The sequence below is a fragment of the Rana temporaria genome, chromosome 5 (genome assembly GCF_905171775.1).
Source record: "Rana temporaria chromosome 5, aRanTem1.1, whole genome shotgun sequence".
In the NCBI taxonomy this organism is placed as follows: domain Eukaryota; kingdom Metazoa; phylum Chordata; class Amphibia; order Anura; family Ranidae; genus Rana; species Rana temporaria.
The window spans coordinates 394,961,714-394,985,502 of NC_053493.1; the positions used below are offsets into that span (position 1 = coordinate 394,961,714).

The window sequence follows — 23,789 nt, forward strand, 5'->3', positions numbered from 1 at the left end:
TAAAAAAATAAATAAATAAACATTTATAAAAAATAAAAAAAAGGGGGGTTGCCATCAGGGGCCCTGGGAAATTCTGGGCCCTTTAATAATAATAATAATAAATATATATATATATATATATATATATATATATATATATATATATATATATATATATATATATATATATATATATATATATATATATATATATATATATAAAAAGAAAAGGAAATAAAAATATATAAAAAAATAAAATAAAAAAAAAGGGGCGGCTGCCATCCGGGCCCCTTACAGGGGTACTGCCTGTACCCCCCTGATGGCGGCCCTGCATTTAGCTACATAGGAACGAATAAATAATACGATTCAGGACTAAAAAGAATTACTAGTGTATGTGGACAATAACAATAAAAGTGACGGCAAACTCTGATTGAAAAAAGAAATTCATGAAAAAAAAAAGTATTCTGAGCTCCCCATTAACGCAGAATCTGACTTTGAAATTGTTTGGGGGTTCTAATTAGAGGGAAGAATATGGCAGTGAAAATAGTGTAAAATGACATTAGAATTGCTGTTTAACTTGTAATGCTTAACTTGTAATACCAACGGCCACCACCAGATGGCGCCAGCTCACATCTGGTGGTAATAACTTGTAATACCAATGGCTCACCACCAGATGGCTCCAGCTTTTTTGCTCCCCTCACTTCCACCCTGCCTGCGGGCCATTTATAACTGGTCCGCGGGCCGCAAATGGCCCGCGGGCCGCAAATGGCCCACGGGCCGGTACTTTGAGACCACTGCTCTAGGGCCTCCGCCACAGGCCAATTACTTGAATGAGCTAAATGGACGAATTGAGCGAATCCTCCCAGTAGGTTTTTTTTTTTATTTTTTTTTAATTTTTTTAGACGGACAATTAGTACAACGATGGCACATCACCCTACCAAGGGCACATCACCCTACCAGGGGCACATCACCCTACCAGGGGCACATCACCTACAGACGCATCAGTGATCTTGGTGGGTAGTGTAATCACAGATCAGATAGCAAATATTGTGTCATCATTTGCGTCTCCCAGTAGGTTTTAGCATAGGTCACCGGATGACAGCAAAAGTGTACCTGTCAGCATTCCGGTCACCAGATCCCGGATTGGTTCGTTCAAGCCCTGTTGGACAACCTGCCTCCGGGTTCTCCTCAAGCCGACCCCCCAATCGAACAGCATCCAGCCTGGGATCCTCTCAATAGAACTGGGGACCCAGTAAGCCACTGGGGCCCCTCTCGGGAACATAGAGCTCCGCGTAGCATTTGACCCCGGCCTGGAAGACCATCGCCGGGGTCCATTGGATGCGCGCACCCTAAAGGTGGATGCCGCACCTGGAACCTGGAACCCGCGGGAAGAACTAATAAAGATGTCGTCAGCCACAGATATACTCTCCCCCAGCATGCCCCGCGAGGGAAAACTCCTCTAATTGGCTGCTGGGGAAAATTGCTCTGCCAGAACCCCTCTAGCGCCACTAGTTGGAAACAACACCCTGGAGCGCAGGCTAACCTACAAGACATTTTCTGGAATGACAGCATCCCAAAGTTGACAAATTGTGAATGGTGAGCAAGAATAACTCCCATTCCCCACTACTTTAGCGTAGTGCCCCATACTGGAGGTAAGGGGGCGCTACAAATACAATATTGAAACTCTCAAGCCTTGTACACACGATCGGACTTCCATCGGACTTTTCCGTGGATTTTTGCCCGAAGGGGTGTTGGGAGTGAACTTGTTCTGCATACACACGGCAGAACTTTTTTAGCCAACATTCACCAAATCACGTGGTTTTTTCAGCTCTTTACCTCCACACTTTGGGCAACTTCTACTATTCTTTGTCTGTTGTTTAGCAATGGTTCTGAGCATGCGTGCTTTGTACTTTGGATTTTAGTCTGATCGACTTGTGTACACGTGATCAGATAATCCAACCTAACACATTTGTTGTCGGAAAGTTTGAGAGCATGCACAGCGAACATTTGTCCCGTGGAAATTCCGACAACAATTGTCCGATGGAGCATACAGACGGTCGGATTATCCGATAAAACACGTCCGTCGGACCGTTGTTGTCAGGAAGTCTGATCGTGTGTATGGGCCTTTAAGGTTTGACATCATATTTTATGGTTTTGGTAAATCTGAAGACAAATATCTGCAGAACATCTAATAGTGTGTATGGGGTTTAATGCCCCGTACACACGTGCAGGATTTTCGACGGGAAAAGTTCCGTCGGAGAATCCCGAGGAGAAAGTCGAGAACCTGCTCGGGCAGTCTTTCCCCCTACACACGGCCGGTTTTCCCATCAGGAAAACTGAAATGGAGCTTTGGGCCAGGAATCCCAGTTGTGTGTATGCTCCATCGCAATTTTTCCCATAGGAAAACTGACAAAAACTGCCGGGCAAAAGTCCGCCGGTTTTCCTGGCGGGAAAAAAGAGAGCTGGTTCTCTTTTTTTGTCCGGCGATTTTTGGGCACTTTTCCCATCGGAAAAACTGCGAGTAGCATACACACGGGCCGGGATTCCCGGCCAAAAGAGCTCTCCTTGCAGTTTTCCCGTCGGGTAAACCGGTCGTGTGTACGAGGCATAAGTGTCCAACTATGATAGTCCGTAAGAGAAAAATAGTTCTAGAGAAAAGAGGGTGTATCAAGAGTCCAGTGAGAAAGTGCTTCTAGGGTATGGTGGAGTCTCCACTGAAAACAGCTTCCACCGTGTACACTCCACTTCAAACTTCTCCCGTGTATCACACTCCCCTTATGGGTTTCTACTCACCAGAAGGTTGAGTTCAATAAACACTGCAAAACTGAATCCTCCGATCATCATCCGCTTCCACCACCACCTTAACGAGAGCCAGGGACGGCACGTCTTTTTAACGAAAAGTGATTAATGTTAATGTCACTGGACTGATTGATGTGATTAAGGATTACTTAATAATAAAAACGGGAGCTGCGGTGGCTCAACGCGATTGGCACTGCGCTGACAAGCCATTCACCTCTGCAGCTAGAGGTTCAGATCCCGGTCTCATCTACATGTGAATTGAGTTTGGTGGTCTCAGCCCGGCTCCCGGTGGGTGTGCTATGCGAGGTAAGCCTGCGCTTAGTACTCCCACCCCCCTCCCGCAAAAACCACCACACTTACACGCACTCGAAATTGGGTTAACATGCACGCACTTTGACCACGCGGTCTCTAAAAAGAGAGGCGAAGGACTAACGGGGCTGGTTGTGCGGGCTAGATCCTCTCACTCCCTTATAGGGAGTCCCTCTGCCCCGTTGGGCTTCAAAGCGGAGCAGGTAGGGCGGGCTGTGTGGGAGGACCCCCTCACACACCCACCATTGCCACCCAGGGCATGGAGAAAGGTGGCAGATTGCCTCGGGGGGAGGCCTGCCTACTCCCAACTCCTGCAGTCCGGCTCCTCTCTCGAGTACACGCATAAAATACACTTTAAAAGAAAAAAAAATAATAATAATAAAAACGGAATAAAACGGGACTACACTATCTTCGGTCTCTTTTTCTCCTAACCTGAGACTATCAGGAGAAGTGTCCAGTGAATTTGGTTTTTACTGGAGGCGGATGATGATCGGAGGATTCAGTTTTGCATTGTTTATTGAACTCAACCTTCTGTGAGTAGAAACCTATAAGGGGAGTGTGATACACGGGAGAAGTTTGAAGTGGAGTGTACAAGGAGGAAGCTGTTTTAAGTGGAGACTTCACCATACCCTAGAAGCACTTTCTCACTGGACTCTGATACACCCTCTTTCCTCTAGAACTATTTTTCTCTTATGGACTATCATAAGAAAGAGTGGTCACGCCTGATTTGTGACAACTAGCGCTGCTTTAGTAACTAACCATTTGATTGTATTACTTGTTTGTTTACTTTTTTCTATTTTATGATTGTGCATTTATTTTCTTTTAAAGCGGCAGCTAATTTGAATATTGAATTTTAAAAAACAAATGGTAACATTTGGATATTTTGATAATCTGTTGTAATAAATCCATATAGACCATAGCGCTGAGATAGTGATAGAAGGCCGTGTATTTGACAATTATTTTTGTAAACGTGTCCGACTAACCCAAACATACAGGTAAACTGGATTGTACCACTTCAGAAATACAGTAATAACAAATTGTAGCTGCACTGGATTATCACTAGATGTCAGCACAAAGATATTTATAAATTACATAATGAATTCAATGTGAATGTATAGGGTTGTGGAAAAAATGAAAGGGATTATAACGGTGCCATTAAACCAAGTCAAGAAAAAATAATCAAATCAAAAATATAATATAAACATTTTATTAATAGTACAAAAAATGGTATAAAAAACACATTAGGATCGACTAAAATTTACAAGATTGTAACAAAGTCCCGACATGTTTCGGCAAATTGTTGCCTTCCTCAGGGGTGTGAGTCAATCAATAAGTTTTGTGCAATCTAATAAAAGATATATACACATAATTAGTTCAGAGAATATGAACAAATGAATGTTTCAAAACAAGGAATACTCTCAAAGAATAAATGAACATACAAAGATCCAGTGTGTGGAAAGTATCCATTGTAAAAAGCTGAGACAAGAACCATACCTACCCTGTGTCCATACAAAAAACAGAGCCAGATGCAGCAATACTCAGCGCTACCCAGAGACACCAAACAAACCTAAGTGTGCAAAGGCATTCCCCCGTTCTGCTCTTGCCGATCGCAATTGCGAGACTCCCGGGAACGTTGAGTTCCCGGGACCTACGGCCGCACTCAAGAGGCACGCGCCCCCGACGCCGCGCGCCGCCCGCTGGGTGGCAGATTCAAATGGATGTACCTGTACGCCAATCTGCCTGCCTGTGCCATTCTGCTGACCTACATCGGTGTGCGGCGGTCGGCAAGTGGATAATGTTAAATTCAAAAGAAATAAAAAAGCTTTGGCTGGAGTTAGACTTTAATCCTAATGAAAGTAGAGTTTGCCTTTAACCACTTATGGACCGCCTCCTGCAGATATATGTCGGCAGAATGGCACGGCTGGGCACAGGCACGTACCTGTATGTCCCCTTTAAGTGCCCAGCCGCGGTTCGCGAGCGAGCCCGCGACCCGGTCCGAAGCTCCGTGACCGCGGGACCCTCAAACCCAATCGCCGCTGGAGTCCCGCGATCGGTCCCCAGAGCTGAAGAACGGGGAGAGGCACGACCATCGGTTAAAAATCCACGCATGCTCAGAATCAAGTCGACGTTTTTTTCAGCACGTCGTTGTGTTTTACGTCACCATGTTCTGACACGATCGGTTATTTAACCTATGGTGTGTAGGTGTGACGGACCATAAGTCAGCTTCATCGGTTAACCGATGAAAACGGTCCATCAGACCGTTGTCCTCTGGTTAACCTATCGTGTGTACGAGGCTTAATAGGATACGTTATGTTGAACTGGTGGCTGGAGATACTTCAGCCATCGTTCAGAGCAGGACTTTCAGTCAAGGACATATGGCGGACATTACTTTGTTGTCTGCTCCCCATTCAGGCCTTCAATCACAGCTTTTGATAGAAGGAAGTCTTTCAGCACCGACTTTCTTTGTGGTTCTGAGATGTCATGTAACCAAATGCAAGGATAGTGATTCTGGAAGATGTGAAAAATCCATTTGGTTGTATTTTCTCCCCGGGTCAAATGGTTTCCAGTCCTTCACTGGGCCGCATGATTTTCATGACAGCAAACCGACGGACTCTGAAGGTGTTCCAGACCCTGTAGGCCTCTATCATATTATCCATGCCCTTGTTATCTGAACTATTTTACTTAATATTTAACTTCCTCCTCCGTTGTTGCAATCGACTCCAGTGTTCCCTCAGGTAAATTTATCCTTGTAATTGAAATCACATTTCCTTTGGATTATCTCATATTATCAGTAAATAAAGTAACAGCGGGTTATGAAAGGAGTATATTCATATGTTTGACTACAAGCTTATCGCCTTCTCCAATCTACATTCTTTATGTACAGTCTGCATTGAAAATTCTGTTTGTGCCATTACAGAGCCCGCTAATGTGTTACATCTCGCCTCTCCAATATGGGATATTTGATTCTTTTCCACAGTACATTTTTTTTTGTTTAACGTCTTTTCTATAATCTCCTGGGACGCAAGCCAAAAGGTTCCTTTGAAAAAACTTTTTTTTTTTTTCTTGTATTTTGTTCAAAGTACAGTAGATCTACATTCTGTTTGCAAACACATAGAGAGGATATTGTGACAGAGCGTTCAGGTAAAAGGTATAATGACAGGAAAAGGGGAATTTGGCAGAGCAGAAGAGTTCTTTCACCTAGGTTTCTTGGCCTCAGTTGCCCTGTGCTCCTGAAAGTCGAAGCCGCCATGTTTTTTTTAATTTAAAGAGGTGTTCATTTAAGATTTCGCATGTACAGTAAAATCTTGGATTGCAAGCATAATTCGTTACGGAAGCATGTTTGTAATCCAAAGCACTTGTATATCAAAACTAATTTCCCCATAAGAAATAATGGAAACTCAAATGATTTGTTCCCCAACCATTTATTCATAAGTCCTTTAGTTTATAGTCCATATAAAAATATTATAGCAATGTGATAGGTTGTTTAACCACTTCCATACCGGGCACGTATACACCTTCCCGCCCAAGCCAATTTTCAGCTTTCAGCACTGTCGCACTTTGAATGGCAATTGCGCGGTCATGCTACACTGTACCCAAACAAAATTGGCGTCCTTTTTTCCCCACAAATAGAGCTTTCTTTTGGTGGTATTTGATCACCTCTGCGATTTTTTTTTTTTTTGCGCAACAACTAAAAAAAGACTGAAAATTTAGAAAAAAAATACGTTTTTATTTTTTTTCTGTTAATTTTTTGTAAATAAGTACGTTTTCTCTTTCAATTACGGGCACTGATATGGCGGCACTGATGAGATGGCACTGATGGACATCGATGAGGTAGCACTGACGGGCACAGATAAGGTGGCACTGATTGGCGGCGCTGGTATGCGGCACTGATGGGCACACATAGGCGGCACTGATGGGCACACATAGGCGGCACTGATGGGCACACATAGGCGGCACTGATGGGCACATAGGCGGCACTGATGGGCACTCAGGCGGCACTGATGGGCACTCAGGCGGCACTGATGGGCACTGATGGGCACACATAGGCGGCACAGATGGGCACTCATGGGTGGCACTTATGGGTGGCACTGATGGATACTTATGGTTGGCACAGATGGGCACTGATAGGTGGGCACTGGGCATGGATGGGCACTGTGGGGTGGCACTAATGGACACTGTGGGGTGGCACTGATGAACACTGTGGGGTGGCACTGATGGAGACTGTGGGGCGGCACTTATTTTTCCTATGTTGCCAGTCAGTGCCCATTTGTGGGCACTGATTGGCATCTTTTTTTATTTTTAATGGTTTTTTTTTAACTTTTTTTTTTTTGAGCCTTTTTTTTTTGAGCCTTTTTTTTTTTTTGTTGCCCTTCCCTGGTGGTCCATGTGGCGATCCGAGGGGGGGCTGCGCTGATAAACAATCAGCGCGAACCCCCCCTGTCAGGAGAGCAGCCGTTCGGCTCTCCTCTACTCGCGTCTGTCAGACGCGAGTGAGGAAGAGCCGTCAACGGCTCTTCCTGTTTACATCGTGATCAGCCGTGGTTGGACACGGCTGATCACGTGGTAAAGAGTCTCTGTGAGAGACTCTTTACCGAGATCGGTGTTGCGGGGTGTCAGACTGACACCCCGCAACAACGATCGCCGCGATGCGCGCCCCCGGGGGCACGCAGCGGCTTAGAATCCTGAGGACGTCATATGACGTCCAGTCAGGATTCTACAACCACTTTGCCGACGTCAATTTGTCATTGGCGGGCGGCAAGTGGTTAACCATAAAATGTCCATCCACAAATGGCAGCCTCCCCATGGGGATTAGAAGCAAAATACAGCAGGAGCTACAGAGTATAAAAGAGAAGAGAGGCGCCTCTATGTGTAGCAATATGGTTACATTTAATGAAGGTACAACTTTTAGCAACTCACATGGTTGATGATTAACCTCCCTGGCGGTATGATTATTTCAGATTTTAGGTGCTGAAAGCGGTACCATTATTTTGCAAGGAAATATGGCGTTTCATACTGTAGGGCCCGGATCCACAAAGATTTACGACGGGCGTATTAGTGGATACGCCGTCGTAAGTCCGAATCCGCGCCGTCGCAACTTTAAGCGTATGCTCAAACTGAGATACGCTTAAATGTTGCTAAGATACGGCCGGCGTAAGTCTCCTACGCCATCGTATCTTAACTTCACATTTACGCTGGCCGCTAGGGTTTGTGTACGCTGATTTACGCCTAGAATATGTAAATCAGATAGATACGCCTATTCACGAACGTACGCCCGGCTGTCGCAGTACAGATACGCCATTTACGGAACGCTTTTTCCGGCGTAAAGTTACCCCTGCTATATGAGGCGCAGCCAATGTTAAGTATGGATGTCGGGACCGCGTCAAATTTTCCGTTGATTACGTCGTTTGCGTAAAACGTTCGCGAATAGGGCTTTGCATAGAATTACATTCACGTCGAAAGCATTGGCTTGTTGCGGGTTAATTTGGAGCATGCGCACTGGGATACCCCCATGGACGGCGCAAGAGCCGTTAAAAAAAAAACGTAATTTACGTGGGGTTAAGACGTATTAACGTAAAACACGCCCACAACTTAGTCATTTGAATTGCGCGCCCTTGCGCCGACACATTTACACTACGCTGCCGTAACTTACGGCGCAAATTCTTTGTGGATACGAAAAATACGATGTATGTTACGGCGGTGTAGTGTATCTGAGATACATTACGCTGGACGTAAAAATGCGCCGAGGTACGTGGATCTGGCCCTAGGCCTGTAATTCTTAGGAATAACTCACTTAAATCTGACCAAACAAGAGTCTAGTAGGCATCCCGGGTATGAAAAAGTTTGAAAAACAAAATTATAAATTATAATATAATAAATAATTATAACAAATAATAATGTAATTATAATAAAAATTATTCAATAATGTAATCAACTCAAAATCACTGAAATTTGCTCAGTTGCAGAATTGTCGCTGTCATTACTTTTATTTTTTTATGACGAATTTCCCCACAAATCGCTATCGCACAATTCTGCAAGTGATTATAATTTATTATCGCTGTTTTCTAGCTGCTCTAAAACCACTTTTGCCATAAAGGGACACTTTTGGTTGCTATGGACAATCTACAGTTTGCAGGCAGAAAGAACAGTTTTTATTTTATAAAAGTACATGTAGGACACTGGGCAGACCACTAGGGACAGGGGGGTGTGTATTTTTTACATACAGTACTGTAATCTATAAGATTACAGTATACTGTATGTAAGGTGTTTGTTTACTTTTTTGAATTTGGCGCCGTTCTCCGCTCCCGTGCATCGTAACGTCGCAGGGAACGGAGATCGGCGGCACAGGAGGACACTGTGTGAATCGAGCGAGGACCCGCTCACTCACACAGCGCGGTGGCATCGCTGGATCGGGGGGATACCGCTCTTGGTATAAAAATCTTACCCCGAGCCAGACTCGGGCTCGCCACGCTGCAGCCAGAGACAAAGTTACTTACCTTGTCCCTGGATCCAGCGATGCCACCGCGCTGTGTGAGCGAGCGGGTCCTCGCTTGATCACACAGCGCGGTGGCATCGCTGGATCCAGGGACAAGGTAAGTAACTTTGTCTGTGGCTGCAGAGAGGCGAGCCCGAGTCTGGCTCGGGGATACCGCTCTTGGTATAAAAATCTTACCCCGAGCCAGACTCGGGAATACCGCCAGGGGGGTTAAAAGAGGCACATCGAAGTATGCAGGCATCCGGGTTAAAGCAATCCACATAGACCATCATCCTCACCACCGGCTTTCACAGCTATCAGTCTGCGATCGCGACCGGGAACACTACCCTGCAGTAGAGCGATCTGAAAGCGAGGCTTGAACCACTCGTGGAAGGGATGACATTAATGGCGGTGAGGAGAATGGTGGACAGCTGTACCCCGGATGCCTGCATACTTAGATGTGCCTCTTTTAATCATCAACCATGTGAGTTTCTAAATGTTGTACCTTTGTTAAATGTAAACATACCACTACTCTTATATCAAGACATCGCTTGTATATCAAGACAAAATGTATTCAAAAATGTAGCTTGTCTTGCAAAACGCTCTCAAACTAAGTTACTCTCAAACCAAGGTTTTACTGTACATGCAATATGGACTATTAAAGGGTTTGTAAAGGATTTTTTTTTTTTTTTTTTATCTTAACCACTTCCAGACCACTGTACGACTATATACGGCCTAACTTTAAAGATACATATCTCGGTAACGGCAGCAGCTGCTGCCACAACCGAGGTATCTATCTTTACTGTCAGCGGTTCTGGTAACGATAACGGCGGTCTCCGCGGCGGATTCGCCGCGAGATCGCCGTTATCGGTGGCGGGAGAGGGCCCCCCCCCCTCCCGCCGCTGTCCCGCGCCCTCCACCACTTACCGAAGCCGTCGGTAGCGGCGGAGGCGATCGGTACCATTCGGCATCTGAGCGGGGACGAGACTGAAGGAAAAATCTCCTTCGCCCGTCCCCATAGCTCGGCTGGGCGGAAGTGACGTTAAAACGTCAGTCCCGCTCAGCCTCTTAAAGAAACATTTTTTTTTTTTGTCATTTGAAAAAATGACATTTTCCAATTTTTTTTTTTTTTTGCATTTTAGTCTAAATATAAGATCTGAGGTCTTTTTGACCCCAGATCTCTAATTTAAGAGGACCTGTCATGCTTTTTTCTATTACAAGGGATGTTTACATTCCTTGTAATAGGAATAAAAGTGATCATTTTTTTTTTTTTCCAGTGTAAAAAATAATAAAATAAATAAAAATAAATAAGAAAAAAAAAAAAAAAATGTTAAAGCGCCCCGTCCCGACGAGCTCGTGCGCAGAAGCGAACGCATACGTGAGTAGCGCCCACATATGAAAACGGTGTTCAAACGACACAAGTGAGGTATCGCCGCGATCGTTAGAGCGAGAGCAATAATTATAGCCCTAGGCCTACTCTGTAACTCAAAAAATGCAACCTATAGAATTTTTTAAACATCGCCTATCGAGATTTTTAAGGGTAAAAGTTTGACGCCATGCCACAATTTGTAAGCGTGACATGTTGGGTACCATTTTACTCGGCGTAACATTATCTTTCACAATATATAAAAAAATTGGGCCAAATTTATTGCTGTCTTATTTTTTAATTCAAAAAAGTGATTTTTTTTCCAAAAAAAGTGCGCTTGTAGGACCGCTGCGCAAATATGGTGTGACAAAAAGTATTGCAATGATCGCCATTTTATTCTCTAGGGTATTAGAAAAAAATAAATATATAATGTTTGTGGGTTTTAAGTAATTTTCTAGCAAAAAAAACTGTTTAAGTCTTGTAAACACCAAATCTGAAAAACACCCAAAGTAGAGAAGTGGTTAATAGCTTCCTTTACCATAATGCAGTGCTGTTTTCATGTCCTCATTGTTCGTTTTTGCTCTCAAGTTGCTGTAATTCTTTTCTGATCTCCACACTTCCTGGTTGTCTGTTTCCTGATGACCACAGTACTGGGAGCTTTCTCTCTGTGGTCACTAATTAAGGAGGTGTGATTACTGCCCTGTATTGGCTCTGTACATCACAGAAGCAGGAAACAGCATGCAAAAACGAAACTAGAAACTGTAGGTACATTATATGATTGATTTGTATCTGTTTTTAATCAGTTAACTATTATGTCTCTATACCCTGTAAACAGTCATTTCAGAATTTTTTTATTTTTATTTACAACTCCTTTTAGGAAGGTACAGAAAAGCCCGTAGCTATGGAGCGAAGTGTAATGAGTGAAGGGCGGGCATGACAGGGTTAACTGTAACTGTGTTTACCTTGGTCAGGATCATGCTGCATGGTACAGGCAGCAGGAGAGGAGGAATCTTTCCCGGGTCTGGCAGAGCTGAGTTGTTACTAACAGCAGGATTGGCCGAGAGAGGTGGGGGGAGATATGGGAGGTCATAAAAGGGGGGAGGAGCCCGCCCTCGTGACCACACGGAGAGGAGAAGTCCCCTAGAGAGGTACAGTGCACCACTTAGTTATGTCCAGGGTAGACACGCTGATGGCGCAGCTAAGGGAGGAAGCTGCCACTCGGGGCCCAGATTGGCTCGAACAGCAACTGGGGTCTCTGCTGCCAGCTTCAGCTGCGTCCACGAGCGGGGGGGTAGGGAATCCGGGCGAGCTCGGCGATCTAGGCCGCCGGAGCGCTTCTCTCTGGAACCCCTTCTAGAGCCCAGCGTCAGACAGGGAGTCCCCACTCGCGGGCCCCTCCGGGCCCACCCGCAAAGCGCGCAGCTGTCCCAACACCGGGGGGCACCAGGAGGAATCCCCAACGCGGACGGGGCTCTGCGGGAGGCCGATCAGTTAGCCCTGGGGTGGCCACTCGTCCCGCACAGCGTATGGAGTCGGAGCAGGCGGGCCCCGCCCCCTCGGCGGTCGCAGGGGGGTCGGTGCCTCAGCGGGGGAGAACCAGGGACGCGGTAGCCAGGCCTCAGCGTGGTACAGCCGAGGGTCTTGTCAGGCCGGAGGCTACTTCATCCGGAGGGACGAGGAGTGAGGAGACCAGCGACAGGGTCGGAGATGGGTCACCGGGGCCGGGAAAGTCGACGAGGAAATCCGCGAGCGGGTCTGGCAGGGGACGTTCGGAGGCCAGATCCTCGGCCGCCAGGGATCCTTCCCCGGGTGGGCACTCTCTGATGGAGGAGGAAAGCGTGGAGGCTCGTTCTGAGGGGGAGCTGTCGGAAGAGGAGGAGATCCCCAGGAGGAGTGGGGCGGCGGTGGAGACTGGACGGTCGGCTGGTGGGTCCTTGCCTAGGCAGCCCGGTAAGTCATTTTCCACCTTACCTTTGAATACTGATGGGGGCAGTGTGTTAGGAAATGTTGATGGTGTGACTGGTGTTGTGTCGTGTGCGCAGGCAGGGGCTGTTGAGGGGGGTTTTGCGGGTTTTTTGGCAGGTATTAAGGAGCTGGTAGGAAGGTTTGAACGGGCTGGCGGGGCTATTCCCGGCCCGGCTGCGGCCTGGGCCCCCCCCTGCTGGGGGGGTTGTGGGGGGGGGATTGGCGGCAGCGGTCGCCACCCCCCCGCAATTGGTGGTGCAGCCCGTCGCGGTCCCGCCTGTGGTGGCCCAGCCGGTGGTGGCGCAACCAGAGGTGGTCCAGGTGGGTGCTCCCCTGCCGGTGGCGCCGGTTTCCGACGCCACGGCACTGGCAGTCCACGATAAGGCTACGGCAACGGGGGATGGGGCGGTGAAGCGGGATGTGGTTCGCATAGGGGATGCGGCAAAATGTGAGGTGTACATTTGCTATGAGGGGCCGTTGGGTGCTCATTTGAAGACGGAAGTCAGGGAGAAGATCGTGAAGGGTGAGTATGTGGAGATCTTTTCCCTTCTCCCCCTGCAGAAGTTCAATCTGGACAGGGTCAAACCGGACGAGTCCAAGAAGGATGAGGAGGAAAAGCGTAGGTATCGCCTTATCCCGCGTACATTTTCCAATTGGCTACAGGCATTTGAGATTTTGGCGTGCGTAGTGGGAGAAAAGAAGCCGGAATATTGTTCCGACCTCTTTGTTTATCAGAATGCGATAGGAGAGGCGCATAGGGTATATGGGGGTACGGCTTGGCTACGCTATGATGAGGAGTTCAGGCAACGGATGGCGGTGCGTCCGGACCTCCGCTGGAACCACAAGGATATGAGTCTTTGGCTGAGATTGATGACGGCGGCGCGGGCTCCAAGTCAGTTTTTTCAGGGGGGGGGCGGTGGACAGTCTTCCCAGAGTCAACCGGCCGGTAGGGCAAAAGGGGTGTGCTGGCAGTTCAATTCCGGGACCTGTCGGTTCGGAAATTCCTGTCGCTTCAAGCACGAATGTTCCGGGTGTGGGGGATCCCACGCCTTGTCCAGGTGTTTTAAGCAGTCCAAGGGTCGTGCCGGAGAGCTTGCTGCGAAGAGGGACGACGCCGGTGAGGGTGGAAAGGATGCGGCCATTTCTAGGTAGGTATCCTGACAGGGAGGCGGCACAGGTTCTGGAGCTGGGGTTTTCGGTGGGTTTCCAGATTCCGTGTAACCTGGGGGAAGTCCCTCCAGTGTCCCGGAATTTGAGATCAGCATTGCTACACCCTGAAGTAGTTTCGGAGAAACTGCGGAAGGAGGTATCGCTGGGACGCATGGCGGGGCCATTTGCGGTGGCGCCGTGGGAAGACCTGGTAGTGTCGCCACTGGGGGTGGTCCCCAAAAAGGAGCCTAACAAATTCAGGCTCATTCACCATCTCTCCTTTCCAAAGGGGGGTTCGGTGAATGACGCCATTGATCCCGGGGCATGCTCGGTCATCTATACGTCGTTTGATGCCGCGGTGAGCTGGGTGAGACGGTATGGGCGTGGGGCCCTGATGGCCAAGTCCGACATTGAGTCGGCCTTCAGGCTGTTGCCGGTGCACCCGGATAGCTTCAGGCTGTTGGGGTGTCATTGGCAGGGCGAGTTCTACGTAGACCAGTGTCTGCCGATGGGGTGCTCCATCTCGTGCGCGCTGTTTGAGCGGTTCAGCTCGTTCTTGGAGTGGGTGGTGCGGGACGTGTCAGGGGTGAACTCGGTTATCCACTATCTGGATGACTTCCTGTGTGTGGGACCGGCTTCGTCTAGGACATGTGCGGTGCTTCTGGCTACGCTGGAACATATGGCGGACCGCTTTGGGGTTCCGTTGGCTCCGGAAAAGACAGAGGGGCCGCGCACGGTCATTACTTTCCTGGGCATCACATTGGATTCGGAGGCCATGGAATGCAGACTGCCGGAGGACAAGCTGGAGGCGTTGAAGTCGGAAATCAGGGAGGTACTGGGCCGGCGTAAGATTCAATTGCGGATCCTGCAATCTTTGCTGGGCAAGTTGAACTTTGCATGCCGCATTCTGCCGATGGGACGGGTTTTTTGTCGACGGCTGTCGGCTAGCACGGCGGGGGTGCAGTCGCCCAGGCACTTCGTCAGCCTGGGTAGGGTGCATAGGGAAGATCTGAGGGTATGGCACTCCTTCCTCGAATCGTTCAATGGGAGGGCATTGTGGATGGCTGGTCCGGTCAGCAATTTCGACATAGAATTGTACACAGACGCGGCCGGGTCCACGGGTTTTGGTGCATTCTTTCAAGGGCGGTGGAGTGCCGGGCCGTGGCCACAGTGCTGGGTGGAAGCGGGTCTTACCAAGAACCTGGTTCTGTTGGAACTGTTTCCAGTGGTTCTGGCGGTGGAACTGTGGGGCGAGGCCTTCCGGGATCGGAAGGTTCGCTTTCACGGGGATAACCTGGGGGTGGTTCAGGTCATCAACCGGGTGTCGGCTTCGTCTCCCCCAGTGGTTCGTTTGCTGCAGCATTTGGTGTTGAGATGTCTGCAGCTGAATGTGTTCATTTATGCGGTGCATCTGCCTGGCGTGGAGAACGTCATTGCTGACGCTTTGTCTCGCTTTCAGTGGGACAGGTTCCGAGTGTTGGCTCCGGAAGCAGAGCGACATGGGGGGGAGTGTTCAGAATGGCTGTGGAGGATTGCTTTGGCGTGATCTCCAGTTGGATCAAGAGGTCGGTGAGTGGGCCTACGTGGGAGGCGTACAACAAGGTATGGCAGGAATGGGAGGCTTTATTGGCAGCGGTAGGGGGGGACGCGGATGGCAGCGAGGTAAGTTGAGCGGTGCTGTACTTCGTATCCAGGAACATGGAGGAGGGGGTGTCGGTGTCCGCACTGAACAAGAAGATGGCGGCGTTGGCATTTTGGTTTAAATTGCGGGGGGGCGAGGACCTCACTAAAGTTTTCTGGGTCCGACAAGCGCTCAGAGGTTACAGGCGGTCCAACAAGACCAAGGACTCTAGGCGCCCGGTGTCATTTGAAGTCCTGGGAGGCCTGCTGGCACACTTGCCGGCAGTGTGCTCCACGGAGTTCGAGGCATTCCTGTTCAAGGCGGCTTTTACGTTAGCATTTTTTGGGGCGTTCAGGATAAGCGAGCTTGTTAGTCCGTCCAAGAAGGTACAGGGTGGCCTGGGGTGTCAGGATGTTGCCTTCAGGGAAGACAGGGTCTCGGTATGGCTCAGACGGTCTAAGACGGACCAAGCTGGCAGGGGCAAAGAAATCCAGATCTTTGCGCTCCCGGGATCCCCGTTGTGTCCGATTAGGGCCGTGGGGGAATATCTAGGCCGGCGCCCGGGGGTGGGGGGCCCCTTTTTGGTACACGCAGATGGGTCCCCTCTTTCAAAATTTCAGTTCATAGCGGTTTTCCGGAAGGGTTTGTGTGCACTGGGTTTGGAGGGTAGTTGTTTCTCTTCCCATTCCTTTAGGATAGGGGCGGCTACGGAGGCAGCCCGATCCGGGCTGCCTGTGGAGGCGGTTAAGCGCATAGGGCGGTGGGAATCCAACAGGTTCCGTAGTTATGTTCGTCCTCAGCTGGTGGTAGGTCTGTGAGCGGTATGTGTGTGCATGGTAAGTGGTTATGGGGGCCTGTGTTTTTCTGGTTTATGGTTGCTGTGGTTATGGTGGTATGCCTGTTTTTATTTCTTTCAGATGCGGTACAGGCCCTGGTATGGATCCTGGGCCATTCTTATGTGCATTGGGGGGCAAAACGGGCAGAGGTTAGACGGGAGGGTCGTCAATTAGGCTTTGCCCGGGCAGAGGCGTGTATTCGGTGGCTAGGGGTGCAAGGGATGATGTGGGGCAGGGTGGTACCGGAGGTGCACCGGTTTGCACGTCTGGACCGCCCGCCTGACGTGTTAGTTCTGCATGTTGGCGGTAACGACATGGGGGTTAGGTCCATGCTAGACGTGACGAGGGACATTAAATTCGATGTCCTTCGGCTCCGGATGGCCTTTCCTGGCACAGTCATAGTGTGGTCTGACATGATTGCGCGGACCTCATGGCGACTTGCCAGGTCGGTAGAGGGTGTGAACAGGGCCAGGAGAAAAGTGAACCGTGATGTGGGCAGGTTCATGGCGAAGAACGGGGGATTGGTAGCGCGGCACTTGGAGTTGGAGGAGGAAACATGGCGTTTCCTGCGGGGGGACGGGGTGCACCTTAATGCGATCGGGATCGATTTATGTTTTTTGGGGCTACAGGACGGCATCGAGAGGGCCCTTAGAGTGTGGAGGAGCACACAAGGTTAAGGTTTTATCCTTGTGCGCTGGTGGCGGGTGTTTGGTCTCTGCGGGTGAGGATTGGTAACTTCGGGACGGAAGTTAGGACCTGTCGGTGAGAGGGGTCCGGATAGTGGGAGTTCCAGAGAAAGGAGTCTATCTCAAAAACATTGGTTCGGGGCCCTGCGGTCACCAGTTGTCTCTGAGCACGCATCGGCTTGAGGCCAATTAGTTTGAGTTAGAGACCGCAGGGCAATGCTTAGTTGTTAGAGATATGGTAGAGGGCCTGCAGAGATCAACACGAAGTGGAAGAGGCAACAGAGTTCAGCGGTTATGTTATGTTAATGTAAGAATTGTAAATAATAAAAGTAAGGCTGCTACGGCCGATATATTTTCCCCAACACATTGGTGTGGTCTCAGTTACTAATATCTAAAGGTGGGGTGATCAGGGGGTGTATTGGTTATGGAAGGGGTTGGGGGTAAAAAGGAGGTATCGGTTATACCCTGGTCAAGAAAAGCCCGTAGCTATGGAGCGAAGTGTAATGAGTGAAGGGCGGGCATGACAGGGTTAACTGTAACTGTGTTTACCTTGGTCGGGATCATGCTGCATGGTACAGGCAGCAGGAGAGGAGGAATCTTTCCCGGGTCTGGCAGAGCTGAGTTGTTACTAACAGCAGGATTGGCCGAGAGAGGTGGGGGGAGATATGGGAGGTCATAAAAGGGGGGAGGAGCCCGCCCTCGTGACCACACGGAGAGGAGAAGTCCCCGCCCACCCTCCCCTATGTTTATGGTTTTTTTTTTTTTTGTTTTTTTGTTTCTGCTTTATGTTTTGTGTATGTGTGTGTTTGTCTTCTGTGTAGTGCGTGTCTGCTTTGTTTTACTGCACAGGAGTCGATGGAGAGTTGTCGTGGCAGCGGGTGTTTGGTCTCTGCGGGTGAGGATTGGTAACTTTGGGACGGAAGTTAGGACCTGTCGGTGAGAGGGGTCCGGATAGTGGGAGTTCCAGAGAAAGGAGTCTATCTCAAAAACATTGGTTCGGGGCCCTGCGGTCACCAGTTGTCTCTGAGCACGCATCGGCTTGAGGCCAATTAGTTTGAGTTAGAGACCGCAGGGCAATGCTTAGTTGTTAGAGATATGGTAGAGGGCCTGCAGAGATCAACACGAAGTGGAAGAGGCAACAGAGTTCAGCGGTTATGTTATGTTATGTAAGAATTGTAAATAATAAAAGTAAGGCTGCTACGGCCGATATATTTTCCCCAACACATTGGTGTGGTCTCAGTTACTAATATCTAAAGGTGGGGTGATCAGGGGGTGTATTGGTTATGGAAGGGGTTGGGGGGTAAAAAGGAGGTATCGGTTATACCCTGGTCATGCACCCAAGCAGGCCCGGACTGGCCATAGGGCATACCGGGCATATGCCCGGTGGGCCGCGGCGGCCCGCGGGCCGGTAGTGGCCCGCGAATGGCCCTTGGCGGCCCGCGGGCCGATCGCGGCCCGCGAACGGCCCTCGGTGGCCCGCGAACGGCCCTAGGCGGCCCGCATGTCACTTCTACCCAGAGGTGTACCAAGGCCCTTGGGGCGGACTGGGCTGGGTTGCAAGAATGCATTTGCCCCCTGGGCTGCTCTAATGTCCTGCAAAAAGGCCACTGAGCTGGCCGAGTGCGCCACCTGCCACAAGTTGTGGATTGTCCACTGGCCACGTCACCTGCCATGTCACCTGGCCACGTCACCTGCCACAAGTTGTGGATTGTCCACTTGCCATGTCACCTGGCCACGTCACCTGCCACGTCACCTGGCCACGTCACCTGCCACATCACCTGGCCACGTCACCTGCCACAAGTTGTGGAATGTCCACTGGCCACGTCACCTGCCACGTTAACTGGCCACGTCACCTGCCACGTTAACTGGCCACGTCACCTGCCACAAGTTGTGGATTGTCCACTTGCCACGTCACCTGACCACGACACCTGCCACAAGTTGTGGATTGTCCACTTGCCACATCACCTGCCACAAGTGGATTATGCACTTGCCAAATCACCTGGCCACGTCACCTGCCACAAATTGTGGATTGTCCACTGGCCACGTCACCTGGCCACGTCACCTGCCATGTCACCTGGCCATGTTACCTGCCACAAGTTGTGGATTGTCCACTTGCCATGTCACCTGGCCACGTCACCTGGCCACATCACCTGCCACGTCACCTGGCCACGTCACCTGCCACAAGTTGTGGATTGTCCACTGGCCACGTCACCTGCCACGTCAACTGGCCATGTCAATTGCCACAAGTTGTGGATTGTCCACTGGCCACGTGACCTGGCCACGTCACCTGCCACATCACCTGGCCACGTCACTTACCACAAGTTGTGGATTGTCCACTTGCCACGTCACCTGCTTCAAGTTGTGTATTGTCCACTTGCCATGTCATCTGCCATGTCACCTGGCCACGCCACCTGCCACAAGTTGTGGATTGTCCACTGGCCACGTCACCTGGCCACGTCACCTGCCACAAGTTGTGGATTGTCCACTGGCCACGTCACCTGGCCACGTCACCTGCCACATCACCTGGCCACGTCACCTGCCACAAGTTGTGGAATGTTCACTGGCCACGTCACCTGCCACGTCAACTGGCCACGTCACCTGCCACAAGTTGTGGATTGTCCACTTGCCACGTCACCTGCCTCAAGTTGTGTATTGTCCACTTGCCACGTCATCTGCCATGTCACCTGGCCACGCCACCTGCCACAAGTTGTGGATTGTCCACTGGCCACGTCACCTGGCCACGTCACCTGCCACAAGTTGTGGATTGTCCACTTGCCATGTCACCTGGCCACGTCACCTGCCACATCACCTGGCCACGTCACCTGCCACAAGTTGTGGAATGTCCACTGGCCACGTCACCTGCCACGTCAACTGGCCATGTCACCTGCCACAAGTTGTGGATTGTCCACTTGCCACGTCACCTGCCTCAAGTTGTGTATTGTCCACTTGCCACGTCATCTGCCATGTCACTTGGCCACGCCACCTGCCTCAAGTGGTGGATTGTCCACTGGCCACGTCACCTGGCCACGTCACCTGCCACAAGTTGTGGATTGTCCACTTGCCATGTCACCTGGCCACGTCACCTTCCACGTCACCTGCCACATCACCTGGCCACGTCACCTGCCACGTCAACTGGCCATGTCACCTGCCACAAGTTGTGGATTGTCCACTTGCCACGTCATCTGACCACGACACCTGCCACAAGTTGTGGATTGTCCACTTGTCACGTCACCTGCCACAAGTGGATTATCCACTTGCCAAATCACCTGGCCACGTCACCTGCCACAAGTTGTGGATTGTCCACTGGCCACGTCACCTGGCCACGTCACCTGCCACAAGTTGTGGATTGTCCACTTGCAATGTCACCTGCCACATCACCTGGCCACGTCACCTGCCACATCACCTGGCCACGTCACCTGCCATGTCAACTGGCCATGTCACCTGCCACAAGTTGTGGATTGTCCACTTGCCACGTCACCTGACCATGACACCTGCCACAAGTTGTGGATTGTCCACTTGTCATGTCACCTGCCACAAGTGGATTATCCACTTGCCAAATCACCTGGCCACGTCACCTGCCACGTCACCTGGCCACGTCACCTGCCACATCACCTGGCCACGTCACCTGCCACAAGTTGTGGAATGTCCACTGGCCACGTTACCTGCCACGTCAACTGGCCACGTCACCTGCCACAAGTTGTGGATTGTCCACTTGCCACGTCACCTGCCTCAAGTTGTGTATTGTCCACTTGCCACGTCATCTGCCATGTCACCTGGCCACGTCACCTGCCACAAGTTGTGGAATGTCCACTGGCCACGTTACCTGCCACGTCAACTGGCCACGTCACCTGCCACAAGTTGTGGATTGTCCACTTGCCACGTCACCTGCCTCAAGTTGTGTATTGTCCACTTGCCACGTCATCTGCCATGTCACCTGGCCACGCCACCTGCCACAAGTTGTGGATTGTCCACTGGCCACGTCACCTGGCCACGTCACCTGCCACAAGTTGTGGATTGTCCACAATGCAATGCAAACAATTACATTTTTAATGTTTTTTTTATGGTTTTTCATAATTTGCCATAATTTTTAAGATTTCTAATGTAAAAAAATAGGTCACCTTTAAAAACGCCTATAAACGAAATCGCGGCAAAACGCCGGTACCGCGTTTTGCCGCGTTTAGCAGCGATTTGCCGCGATTTGCGTCTGAAACGCGAAAACTTTTGCGTCTGAACCCAAAATTTTCCTTCTGAAAAAAACGAGCCTAAACCCAACTGCTTTAAAACGCAAAAAAAAACGAATGTGTGCATGGACACATAGGATAACATTAAATGTGTTCAGGGGCAGTTGAAAAAAATGCCCAAATGGCCTGCTGGCCTGCATTTGATGGGACAAAGTGGCTGCATTTGATGGGACAAAGTGGCTGCATTTGATGGGGCACAGTGGCTGCATTTGATGGGACACAGTGGCTGCATTTGATGGGGCACAGTGGCTGCATTTGATGGGGCACAGTGGCTGCATTTGATGGGGCATAACGGCTGCATTTGATGGGACAAAGTGGCTGCATTTGATTAGCACAGTGCCTGCATTTAATGGGGCACAGTGGCTGCATATAATGGGGCACAGTGGCTGCATTTGATGGGGCACAGTGGCTGCATTTGATGGGGCACAGTGGCTGCATATAATGGGGCACAGTGGCTGCATTTGATGTTTTTGTTCAGTTCGATTGCTTCCACTCACAGATACTCCACTGAAAAGTTATCAATTCTCATTTCACTTTTCAGAGGCATTTGACAGACAGTAAGGAGGTGATGCCTAATTTCCTCCCTGCCTGTTTTAACCTCAGCCAGTCCCTCCAGATATTTATTTTTGTACTCCACCTTATTTTCATTACTCTTTATAGGTATTAGATGTTCTCTCACCTTATTCTTTGCACATCTAATACATAATGAGAGTTCTGGAAATAAGGTGGAGTTCAAAGTGAATTTCTAAACCTAAGTTGAGAACCCCTTTCAGAAGATTTGAGGATAATATTAAACTCAGAGACTGGTGGACTTAGGCCATCATAAATAGATTGAAATTCTGCCAGTTCAGCAGAAATTTCAATCTATCAATGTGCAGACTGGTTATACAGACTCCGATCTATCAACTGACTTCAGTACAACAATGGGAAATGTCCAACGATTTCTCTCTGTTCCAGCAATGTGGAGTGATTTCTCTCTGTGCCACAAATGTGGAGCAGTCTCTCTCTCTGTGCGGGCATTCCATCATTAACCCCCCCCGCGTGCCCCCCCCCCCCCCCCGGGCTGCTCAGTCTAAAATGCCCGGGCCTATTTTTTGTCCCAGTCCGGGCCTGCACCCAAGGGAAGCAAGGACATTACAAATCCTACAAGGACTACACACAACCTTACAACAAAAGTAGGTGACAGTACTAGGTGTCCAGAAAAAAAATGTGAACCCAGCATGCACTCATACACACACACACCAGCGCTGCACTCCCAGATACACTATTTATCATTATTTTACAGGATTTATAACGCGCCGACAGTTTGCACAAAGCTTTACAACATTGGAGGAGACAATTACAATACAATTCAATAAAGGATGAATCAGAGGGCCCTGCTCGTTAGAGCTTACAATCTAGGAGGGAGGGTCAAGTGATACGAAAGGGTTATAACTGTGGGGGGGTGAGCTGATGAAGAAAATAAAAGTGCAGTTGTTAGGTGGAGGCAAGATACGACGGCTTGTGTTCCCTGGTCCATACCTTTGCATGAGTTGCGCCTCATATTTGGGGAATAACTTTACGCCGGACGTACGGCTTACGCAAACCGCGTATATTATGCGCCGGGCGCAAGTACGTTCGTGAATCGACGTATCTCCCTCATTTCCATATTTGAATAGGAAATCAATGGGAGTGCCACATGCGTCCAGCGTAAATATGCGCCCACGATACGCCGGCGTAGGCAAGTTACGTTGGTCGGATGAAGCCTATTTTTAGGCGTATCTCAGTTTGTGGGCACGGCGCATAGATACAACGGCGCATATTTGCACTTACGCAGCCTATCTTGAGATACGTTGGCGCAAGTGCTTTGTGAATCCGGGCCTATATCTCTTCTTTGAGATTTCCCCTCATCTTCCAGGGCCTTAGACCCCCGAAGTTGGACTTTTGGGTATTTTGAATGACATTGTCCCTCTGACGCATGCGCGTATCCTGCTCTACATGCATCTGTAGAGCAGGATACGCGCATGCGTCAGAAGATTGCCTAAAAGTAGATTGCCTAAAAGATTTCAGGGATTTCCTAAAAGTAGATTGGTCTGACAGATTGGGGTAGGGTATTCCAGAGGATGGGCGAAGCTCGGGAGAAGTCCTGGAGGCAAATATGGTAGGAGGTGATGAGGGAGCTAGAGAGCAGGAGGTCTTGGGTGGAACGAAGAGGACGATTAGATTGGTATTTTGAGACTAGGCTAGTGATGTAGCTGGGGGGCAGAGTTGTGGATGCTTTTGTAACTTAATGGATGAGCGAGTTTTGGGTGGAGGAACTTGACTGGCCTGCACAGAGTCCTGTTCTCAACCCGATATAACACCTTTGGGATGAATTAGAGCGGAGG

At 49.6% G+C, this 23,789-nt stretch overlaps 1 non-coding gene across 1 annotated transcript; it reads right to left on the reverse strand.

Moving 5' to 3' along the window:
* Window positions 1–976: 976 nt before the first annotated feature.
* LOC120942093 lies at window positions 977–1,043 on the reverse strand. The gene has a single exon (XR_005749890.1). It is a non-coding gene; the product is annotated as a small nucleolar RNA SNORD24 (small nucleolar RNA).
* Between the last annotated feature and the right edge of the window lie 22,746 nt (window positions 1,044–23,789).